The following is a 12,385-nucleotide window of genomic DNA, read 5'->3' as shown; positions in this document are numbered from 1 at the left end:
TCTTTTTTCTTTTTCAACTAAATCCGGATCTTTTGCAATTTTAAGTAAAACTTGATGACGTAATGGTACAAACTCATTAAACTATATTTGTTTTTAATATTTTACCATTAATAAAAAAGTTTCAAGAGTTGAGATACCTTACAGTTTAATATTCATTACAATGGAGAGTTGGTGACAATAATGTATATAAAATTTATTATTTTAGGAAAGACTATATTTATTATCATTTTAGATTTATCACAACAGTTAAAAAAAACAAAAATTTCCAATAATTTCAAATTAATCCAACAATAATAAAATAAATAATAAACTTAAAATGGTGGTAAGTAACCGCTTCCATTCTCTTCCTTTTACACTATCTACCTTATTTTACTTTCATAATCATGTATTGTTTTTAAATGTTTCTTTTTGTATTTTGATTTTTTTTATAGAAGTATTATGATTATTAAGTTAAAAGTTTATTTTATTTTCAAAAGTTTACATTTTTTTTAAATATAAAAATAATTAAAAATAAATTAATTTTTGGTTGAATTATTTTGTGGGAAAAATGTTTCTGCAGTTAATGCAGATAAGTTATCTGCATTTATTCCCAAAACGACGTCGTTTTGATATTGAGATCTTAAAAAATTATAAATATAAAGACTATTATAACCCTGAAATAAATTAAAATTACAAATACATCATGATTTTCGCCCAGAACGATGTCGTATTGAACTTACTGCAAAAAAAAAAACGAACCCTTATTTTATTTGATGCAGTCATAAACTTAAATACAAAACAACTAAAACAGCAATAAAGTTTAAGCACTAACACTTGAAAACTAAAACTTTTATTTTAAATTTTATATATATATATATATATATATATATATATATATATATATATATTAAAGACAATTTATTTCACACGTTACATTGTATTATCTCACTTAATTTATAATTATTATTAATTTTATATTTTTTTATAATAGTAAATATTCAAAATGGATTAAAAATATTAATTTGAAGTAAGGAACAATAATAATCTTATGTACTATAAGTAATATAATATTTAAAAATACATCTTGCAACACCACCTTATTAAGTATGTTAAATTATATTTAGCATATACGTTTCAAGTTTAATATTAATGTCATTAGTTAGTATGTATTAATAATAATATTATGTACATTGATTAATTTAAATGGTATTATTCAATATAATAATAAATAAAAATTAGTCAATGCACTCTGTAAAACACTAATTTTCAATAAATAGTTATTTTCTTATCATGCCTTATCAGTATATTTTGAGAATATAAGAAGAAATTAAAATTTAAGCTTATCATGTTTTTCCTAAAATTTTAAACCTAAAATTATTTGTAATAAATTATTAAAAAAAAATTCCTAAAAAAATTTCCTATATTTTTATTCTTTTATCACTTACTTTGTGCTTTAATTTTTATCACTTACAACTTTTTATTTTTCCATCCAATTTTCACCTTTTAATGCTGTAAAAATTATATTAATTTACTCATTTTACCTCATAAACAGTTAAAAAAACCACAAAAAGTACTACAAAGAAAAATCAAAGCACCACAGGAAAAAAACACTACAAAGAAAAATCAAAGCACCACAGAAAAAATATGAAATTAAAAGTTTAAAACACCAGAAAGAGAGGAAAACAACACAAATGGAAAAACGTGGATAAGCATGCTGTCGTTCTGAGCTGTGTCACTGTGTGGTCAACATAAAAGAAATATAGTTGTGTGTCATTGTCCAATGCAAATTACTGCATTGCATATAGCTTTGTGTATTATAATTATTCTTTATAACTTCTGGATTTAATGTTTTTCATGTTATAAGAAATAAATTTATCTCTTATATACTTATAAAAGTGTGTGAATTTTATATATATTTTTTCTCTTTTCTTCACATAGTTTCACATGAGTCCTAAAAAATAAAATTATTTTTTACAAGACACCTTAATATCATCCTATTTTGCCCGATGAATGTATGAAGCAAAAAGGACAAACGATCAAACACTATGTAGTGGGAATATACATGATTGAGGACCTCGATCTACATTTGTAATATTAAAAAAATAACAATGAATTTTGCTATAAACAAATTTGTATGCCTAATGTAGATGTGTTTCAGCTTCTAAGAAAGTAGACCTGATGGTGGTGATAACGTGTTAGGGAGAGAGAAGTAACAGAAAGAAGGTCATGCAGAGAAAGGGTACCATCTACAAAGTTGAGGGATCATTACTGTTAGGAGTAAGAGAATAAATAGATGATAGGAAACATATATTGAAAAGGTAGATACAAAGAGAATAGGACAGGTGTGACTACACGTGTAAAGTGGTAAGATAGAATGGTTGTACAGATGTTGGATAAATAGGCAATTGTAACCGATTGGAATTCACTTTGAATGAAAATACTATTTTGTTGTTCTGTCTCATTCTAGAAAGACTCTCTAACTCAGAGAGATCTAAAATTGGTGCTTTCATCTTGTGAGCTCTTGATCATGAAGATTCAGGATATGGCGGAAGAAGTGTCATCGCTACAACATCGATTTGATGAATCACAGAGTCAAATCGCTTTGGTAATCGCTCAGATGCAACAATTGAATGAATCGATTGGGGCATTGCATGCGAAGGAGAAGACCGCGATGGATTCCTCTCACTTGGAAACAAACCTATCTGCGACGGGAAAGGGTTCAGGTTCAGGTTATTCTGATGGTGCTGCAACGGGAGATCCACGTTCATTGCTGAAGTTTGTGCGGATGGAGATTCCGTTGTTTGACGGAACAAACCCAGACAATTGGCTCTTCAAAACTGAAATTTTCTTTGACCTACAGAAGGTTCCACCAGAATTGAAGGTACAATTGGCAGGTTTGAGGATGGAAGGGTCTGCATCTTCTTGGTTTCAATGGAAATACAAGAGTGGCGCGATTAGGCTATGGGCAGAATTTACGGTTGAGTTGCGGCAATGATTTGGGGTTGCTCCACAAAACAATTTGACGGGAGCTTTATCCAAATTGTCGCAGACTGGGTCAATGAAAGAGTACTTGTCTGAGTTTGAGAAGCTGATGAATCAAACGTCAGGGTTGAGTGATGGGTTATTGATGTGTTTCTTTGTGTCTGGACTCACCGCGAGGAGGGCCATTGAGATTCATGAACCCAAATCATTACAGCAAGCTATGCATCTGGCGACAGTGTATGATTCTCACTTTTCTGAATTGAAGGTTTCGTTGAGTTCTGGGGTTAAGAAAGTCCAGAATCATTGGTCTCAGACTAATGAGGGCAGTGGAGGATCAGTTTCAGCGAGTTTAACACCAACTATTCCAGTCACAGCTCCAACATTAGGAGGTAAACACGCTCTGTCTAATATACCTTTTAAGAAGCTATCGAATGAGGAGTTAGCAAAGAAGAGAGAATCGGGCATTTGTTATACCTGTGATGCCAAATGGACTAAACAACATAGATGTCCGAGTAAAATGTTGCTGCTGTTAGGTGATGATTCTGATGGAGATGAGGAAGAAGAAATAGTTTGGAATTCAACATCCAATCCATTAGAGAGGGAAGATGCTGCTTTGCATTCCCTTTCTGATAATTCTAATGCTAAGGCATTCAACTTCCTAGTAGAGGTGTATGGGAGAGAAATTCATACTTTGGTGGATACAAGAAGCACACATAACTTTGTCCAGAAGGAATTAGCTTTGGAGTTGGGTCTCAAATTGGTTCGGGTAAAGAAAATGCGTGTGTTTCTTGGTAATGGCGAATTTCTTACCTGTGATCACAAATGTCCACAGCTTCAGTTACAAGTACAGGGGCACCAATTTCTGGTTGATTTTTGGGTATTAGAGTTGTCCAAAGTGCGATTGATTTTGGGCATGAAATGGCTGGAAAATCTAGGGAAGGTGACCTATGATTATAAGAATCTCACAATGGAGTTTGCCTGGAGGGGGCAGAATGTGTTATTACAGGGCATTTCAAAGCAAGATGGCAACCAAGGGGCTGATGTATTTCGGATGCAATGTTGGTATATGGCAGAGGCACATACAACAATAGAGGATACTGAGGTACTTCCTGAATTACTAGCTATTAAATCTGTGATAGATCCATTGTTGTGGGACATCTTGGTGGACAATCAATCAGTTTTCTTACTACCCATGGAGTTACCTCCGTTTAGAAATATGGATCATGCTATACACTTAGAGAAAGGGTCAAAGCCAGTTAATGTGAAGCCATATCGATATGGGCATCATCAAAAGGAAGAGATTGAAGCACAGGTTGATAATTTGCTGTCTTCTGAATTCATTCAACATAGTAACAGCCCGTACTCTTCTCCAGTGTTGCTGGTCAAGAAACATGATGATACTTGGCGAATGTGTGTAGATTATAGGGCTTTGAACAAGCTCACTATTCGAGATAGGTTTCCAATACCTACTATAGACGAGTTGATGGATGAGCTAGGTGGATCAACTATATTTTCTAAATTGGATTTAAGGGCAGGGTACCACCAAATACGGGTGTTGCCAAATGATATCCCTAAAACCGCTTTCCGCACTCATGAAGGACACTATGAGTTCTTAGTCATGCCATTTGGCTTGACAAATTCTCCAAGTACATTCCAAGCTGTTATGAATCAGCTGTTTCGACCCTATCTCCGCAGATTTATCATAGTGTTCTTCGATGATATCTTGGTCTGCAGTCGTTCCTTGTCAGAGCATGTCCAACATCTGGGTATTACATTGCAATGTTTGAAGCAGCATAATTTTTTTGTGAAGATGAGCAAGTGTGCATTTGGAGTTGGATATATTGAATATTTGGGACATAGAGTGTCTCGGTTGGGTGTTCAGGCAGATTCCAAAAAGATTGAAGCAATGTTGTCTTGGCCAATTCCTAAATCAGTTAAGCAACTTAGGGGTTTCCTAGGCTTAACAGGTTATTACCGTCGTTTTGTAAGGCAGTATGCTACACTTGCTGCACCTCTCACTGATCTGTTGAAACAAGGAGCCTTCATATGGTCCGAAGCAACACAGCTCGCTTTTGATCAATTGAAGTTAGCTATGTCTAGTACTCCCATTTTAACACTTCTGGATTTTCAAGTACCATTTGTGTTGGCGACGGATGCCTCTAATACAGGCATAGGTGCAGTTCTTCTCCAACAAGAGAAACCAGTGGTTTTTTTTAGCAAACGGCTTGGTCCAAGATTGTCTACAGCATCCACATATGTGAAGGAATTATATGCTATAGTAGAAACAGTCAAACGTTGGAGGCAATATCTATTGGGGGTACACTTCACCATCAAGACTGACCATATGAGCATAAAGGAGCTTTTGGGACAAACAATTCAAACCTTGGAGCAACAGAAATATGTGTGTAAGTTGATGGGGTATTCTTTTACAATAGAATACAAGCCAGGTCCTCAAAATGTCATTGCTGATGCTCTCTCTCGCTGCCATGATGAAATAGTACATCCGTCCACTCAGGCACTGATAGTTGAGCCTGTGTTTGAGTTACTAACTCAGATTAAAACAGAAAATGAAATAGATCCCTACTTGTTGTCATTACATCAGAAATTCCAAGCTGATCCCAATTCTGTCCCGTTTGTTTCTGTCAAAGATGGCCTCTTGTTTCACAAACAAAGGTTCCTACTCAGTTCTACCTCCACACTCATTCCTTTGGTAATCAAAGAAGCTCATGATTCATTTGTAGGTGGGCATGCTGGTGTCCTTAGAACATTGCTTCGGGTGGCTGCATCATTTTATTGGGATTCCATGCGCAAGGATGTTAAAGAGTATGTGAGAGCTTGTCAGCTATGTCAACAGATGAAGACTATGACACACGCCCCTTTTGGTTTGCTGCAACCATTACCAATACCTGAAGGAGTCTTTGAGGATTTAACATTGGATTTCATAGTGGGCTTACCACTTTCCAATGGATTCACTACAATTCTGGTAATTGTTGATAGGCTAAGTAAATATGCCTACTTTGGCACTCTGCCTTCTTCATTCACTGCTGTTAAAGTAGCAACTTTGTTTTGTGACTTAGTGGTCCGAAATCATGGTTTTCCAAAGTCATTGCTTTCTGACAGGGACAGAATATTTCTAAGCCAGTTTTGGTCTTCTATCTTCAAAAATAGTGGCACAACCTTGAAGGCAAGCACGACTTACCACCTTCAAACCGATGGCCAAACTGAAGTGACCAACCGGTATGTGGAACAATATCTGAGGTTGTTTTGTAATGACAAACCGCAAGGGTGGTCCAAGTTGTTGGGATGGGCACAACTGCATTATAATACAGCCATACACTCGGCTATTGGGATGTCACCATTTCAGGCTTTGTACGGAAAACCCCCGAACCAGATTCCTTTTTATCCCAAAGGGTTGGTTAAAATAGAAGTTGTAGATACTGTGTTGTAGCAACGTAATGAAGTGTTGCTTACTTTGAAGAAGCATTTGCAGCAAGCAAGAAATAGAATGAAGTCTCAAGCGGATAAGCATAGACGTGACAAGGTGTTTATAGTGGGTGATTTTGTTTGGGTTAAGCTTCAACCATATAGACAGGTATCTGTTGAATGTCGTTGTAATCACAAGTTGGCCAAGAAATTTTTTGGGCCATTTAAAATCGTTAAAGTAGTGAGTGCAGTAGCTTATCGGCTTGATTTGCCACAAGGCTGTCGCATACATCCTACTTTTCACATATCCTTGCTGAAGCCTTGATTTGGGCCACCACCAGAGAAACCTCTCTTTGTTCCGCAGTTTGTGGTGGATAATCGACCTGTGCAATCCCCAGTTGCTATATTAGATAACATACTGCTCAAGGAGGGACAGCACCAGCGACGTGAATATCTAGTTCAATGGTCTGATGCTCTTCCTGAAGATGCTTCGTGGGAGAGGGAGGAATTTATGAAGCTTGCTTATCCTGACTTGAACCTTGAGGACAAGGTTGTGGTTGAGGAGGGGAGGTATGTTAGGGAGAGAGAAGTAACAGAAAGAAGGTCATGCAGAGAAAGGGTACCATCTACAAAGTTGAGGGATCATTACTGTTAGGAGTAAGAGAATAAATAGATGATAGGAAACATATATTGAAAAGGTAGATACAAAGAAAATAGGACAGGTGTGACTACACGTTTAAAGTGGTAAGATAGAATGGTTGTACAGATGTTGGATAAATAGGCAATTGTAACCGATTGGAATTCACTTTGAATAAAAATACTATTTTGTTGTTCTGTCTCATTCTAGAAAGACTCTCTAACTCAGAGAGATCTAACATAACGACATGCTCCTTGATGTGCTTTGACAGGAAAAGGGGTGTGCATTATTCTCTGGTCAGTATCAATCATAATTATGGTATATAATATAGAATATTTAGTAGTGTTTAGTTCAGGATATTGAAATATTTTTTCATATATCTGACTTTGGTATTCTGTGTAGTTCATGTTTGGTACAAGATATTGAAATATTTTCTCAAAAAACATATTTGCCTAGCGTTTAAAAATGCTTGTAAAATGGAATAGAAAACACTGTCCTGAAAGACCACTTCGAAGATAGTATTTGTAGTTAACCGGCTAAATGGCAAGAAGCACAAGCAAATGCACACGAAAATACCCCTTTCTTTCTCATACTTCTTCTCTACAAGAAGAAATTGGTTTGTGACTGTGTTCACCATGAATGTGGGTTTATTGATGGCATTAGGATTCCGGTGTGGAAAACAAATGATAGGTCTCGAGTATGAGGGCAAAGATGGCCTCTTTTGCAGTTTTTCGAACTATGGCATTTGGTGCTTGGTTCTTGTGATTAGATATTTAGTGGTTGGTTGACTTGTGTGGGAGTTTGCTTTATGGTCTTTTTCTTTGTTTTTCAATCATTGGAGGCTGGTTACTAGTTTGGACCAATGTTGTCTCGTGCAGGGAAATGGATCGGCCATGTCAATGAACTTGTGTAAACCATGTTGGATCGGCCGAGTTTAACAAAACGAGTGACCCACGAGTTAATGTGACCCGATAGAGTTGTAAACAATGGCATAACTGAAGTTCACTGTGTCTTTAAATGGGTTCTGAGGAGAAATTGCAGGGCAAATCATGGTTTCCAGATTCAGAATTCAATCTGAAAACAAGAGGAGAAAAAATACCATTTTTAATAAAGGGTTTTATGTTATATATATTCATATTCTAAAAGTATAAAAAGGGTTATTTTAGTATTTTTAACTAATTTTTCAATTAATATTTTACATTCAACCAAACATACATTCAGAAAATTTAACTCATTTTTTCCGATAATATTTCGGCGTACCAAATAACTTTTTTAAACTTTTCTACCAAAAATATTTTCCCACCATATTCCTAATAATCATATTTTTCTGATAAAAAAAATTTCCTCTACTGAACATCTCCTTAGGAGGCGTTTGGTTGAGGATAAATTTTAAGAATACTAGAGAAATGTAATTACTAGGAATCCACAGGAAAAGTTAAATAGATGGGGAAGTTAAAAAAAAAGTAGTTTGGTTTGACATAATTTTACTAGAAAAATATATGAAAATTTGGAAACCTATGTTTGGTTAAAAAAAATATTTTGATGGGTAAATGATGTAAAATTACAAAATTAACCCCGATACACAACTTATTAACTAAACAAGTGGCCAGAGCGTTTTAGTCGATACCTTTCTAAACAGTGTATAATGGGAGGAGGGTATAATGAGAGTCCAAGAATGGTGTGAACAGTACCTTACCCAGGTTTTCAAAAAAAAAACCACCCTCAATTTAACTTTCTAAATAGTGCCAATATCTATCTTTCTCAGCCAAAGTTGAAAAAGCCATACAAATCACATAGATGGGGATTTGGTCAAAATCTATTGAAACAAACATTGGCTTTTTAAAAACCATACTTCATTTGCATAGGAATATGTTGAAAAGAATGGAACCAAATACCACTGAATTAAGGTGAAGACTCCTTTCTCATATGGTGGCGGTTAAGAATTTCCAAAGGGGTTAAGATTTCCCCCCTTAATTATTGGGCTCAATACTTAATGAACTTAAACTGAATAATATATGTAGAACTCGCTATATCTTTTAAGGTATCAATTTAAATGAGATCATACAACTCGAACAAAATTTTGCATGAAGAAAATGAATTCTTCAATTCGTAACTCAAAATAAAAAATGTAGTGCGAAGAAGAATTATAGGCAAATCAAACAAGTAAAATGAAGGCAGAAATTGCATTGGACGTTTTAAACTTAAAAACGGGGCGAAACAAATTTTTCGTGGTACAATACTTGAAAATGTTATATCATAATATATGAATTTAATTTTTGTAAACTATTTCCTTATTATTTAATCATTTTATTATGTTAATAATCATTTGAAAAGTAAAACTTAATTAAGTGATAAAAGAAAATTTTGACAGAATAATAAATTACAGTATATTCTGTTATGTATGAATTATGTCTTTTTCTTTCCTTTTTGGTAAAGAATCAGTGTCATATTTGGTATTGACATTTTAATCAAAACAAGCACGGTGCACCAGTGCAATACAAAGCCCTTTACTAGTTTATGTTGACATAAAAAAAGTGGAGTTGGCCTTTTGGGTAGGTTAGGTAACGCATTTTCATGTCTTTTTGGTTGTAGTAGCCTAGTAGGTGAGACTCACAGTCAGATTATCACAACTTCAAACTTCGAATTGGGAAACGTGTTTTTTTAATAAAAAATTTAGGTGAGGTTAAAGACAGGTAGCATAGCCGACCCCAATTAGAAACACTCTTTAATTCTTTACATATTTAATTAAGAGAAATATTACTCTCCTTTTACATGAGGTAACTTATCTCATTTTCTCTCACTTTGATTTTCGCACCCCACTTTTTTCTTCTTCTTTTTTTTCTTGTAATGGTGGGACCCACCCATTTTCTCTCTACCACATAAGATAACTATCTTATGTGGAAGGAGATTAATAAAACCCTTTAATTAATTGGCATTCCATATTGTTATCTCACTTTCGCCATTATTCTTCCTAAAATGTGTGTCGCTGCCCTCAACGCCGGAAATATTTATTATGTTCAGGATCACCTAATAATTTGTTGTTCTTTCTCATAACACTAATTTTTTTTTTCTTTTTTTATCCTTATCATTTTTATTTTTATTTCAATTTTACCTTCTCATTTACACTAAGGGACCACCTAAAAAATAGTGGTCCCGGTCCACTATAAATTCTCTCCTCAACAGGTTTCACCATTACCCTATCTGTCACACGAGAAATTCACTAGAGAAAAAAAATAATATATATATATATATATATATCATATTCCTAAAATATATTAAATATAGAATATTTGATATGTTAAAATGTTCAAAATATTTAATATTTTTTCCTTTTGGTAATTGCATAAGATGAATGATATGTCCATTTAACAAAATTTTTAACATATTTTTATTTGTTTCACTTATATTGTTGAGCAATCCTCTAACCATTCACAGATTGTTGTTAATATTTTATACTCACTAATTAGAGAAATAGTAAATTATAATTCTGATATTGAGAAATATACAAATTAAATCAGAATATGTAAGATTTTAATATAAAATATCAAATTGATGCATCCAGAATTAGCTTACGATGAAAGGTCGGGATTTGAAAAGTAATTTTATTTTTTTAATCTTTTAATTATTATGTTGGTTTAATTTTAATTATTTTTTTATTGAGGTGAGCTTAATTAATATTATACTGCATTTGGATACATTTAAACTTTACTTTTATGTACTAATTTTTTTTTTCTTTTCGGTTTTAGATATATTTAATTCTGATTGTGTTGTATTTGGTCAATAAAATATTTTTTGAGACCCTCATATAAAGAGTTGAATTTTGAAATATTTTGATAATCGAAACCATTGTTGTTAAAAACTTACATTTTTACTAAGGTGATATGTCTTAAAACGCAAGTAAAAACTCTCTTTAGTAAAAACTGGTAAAAACTACGTGTTAAAACGTAAAAACGGTAGAAACACAAGTTTTTACATAAACCAAAAAATCAAACCAGGTCAACTTTTAACCCATGATTAGTTTTATTTTTATATTTTTAATAAAATAAAATAAAAAAAACCTATTTTCATTTTCCCAAATCAAATGCGCAGTATCTTCTTCTAGCAATTTGAAAAAAAAATCCTCACGTGAGGCCGCTGTATTTCCAGTTAAGAGTTGTTAAACTTTATTCTTTTGATAATGTGAAACTTGGTTATAGGCGTTGTTAAATTCTTTTTGTGTTTTTGGACTTATGTCTTATATAGTTATGTAACTTATATCTTTTAAATATGAAATTATTCATTAAATTTTGAGTAGTGACTTACGTGATATTTTTTTTACATACATATATATAATTTTGTATCTTGATCTTAAGTAGTAAAAATTTTACGTTTTGTGTCGTTTCTACGATTTACGTTTCTACCATTTCCTTCCGTTTCTACGTAAAAATTCGACTTTGACAACATTGATCGAAACTAAAAAGTAAAGGTTTCTCTTAATCAATCCTTGTTTTTTTATTTAGCTTACCTTTCTCTTGGCACATTTGACATCATTTGGTTATTAGAGCTTTAGGGACAGATCTAGAGAAGGGCTAGGATCGGTGGTCGCCTCTATTTAAATTTTAATTTTGTTTATTATTATTATTATGGGTTTTATTAATCTCATGTTAAAGGACATAAGTTATCTCATGTCATAGAGATAAACTTGTGGGCTCCACCACTTGAAAAGGGTAAAAAGAAAAAGGTGGCACAATTATCGAAGGATATGTAGGAGAGAAAACTTATCTCATGTGACATGAGAATAATTTTTTCCTATTATTATTATTATTATTATTATATAATAGTATTTTTTTGTAATATTAATGTTAGTTCTAACAGTTAGCTCCTCCCTAAAAAAATATATATATCTATTATGATCCCACCCAACCACAATTGCCTCAATTCTAAAAAATAAAATAAAAATCATCAAGCACGTGGGTCAATTAGTATGAGGTCGTTCCAACTTAACCAACAATCTCAAGTTCGAGCCATTTAAAAACTTTATAGGAAGAGTTTTGTTGCCTGTTAGATCCTACCCAATTCGAATTCTTATTACTTGCCGTTTGTTAGTAATCAAATACCGAATTATTTATACTAAAAATAAAAATCTTTATAAAAGAAAAAGGTAAAACGTTAAAGTCAAAAAAATATCTCAACCCACAATGTTGTTCGCGACTTTTGATAATATTGGAAACCATTATATACTTTCACATAATTTCTTTTAAATTTTGTTATCTCATTTAATTGCTTCTTTTGTTTGCAACTTTTGTTATGTGTTCCGTTATTCCTAATATTTTTAAAAGTTTAAAAATAAATTTAGCATAATAATAAAGTAAAAAAAAAAACTCA

The sequence above is a fragment of the Gastrolobium bilobum genome, unplaced genomic scaffold (genome assembly GCF_033153095.1).
Source record: "Gastrolobium bilobum isolate Gb01-03AN ecotype WA unplaced genomic scaffold, APGP_CSIRO_Gbil_v1 utg14995, whole genome shotgun sequence".
Taxonomy (NCBI): domain Eukaryota; kingdom Viridiplantae; phylum Streptophyta; class Magnoliopsida; order Fabales; family Fabaceae; genus Gastrolobium; species Gastrolobium bilobum.
Note: the sequence above shows the minus strand (reverse complement) of the source record.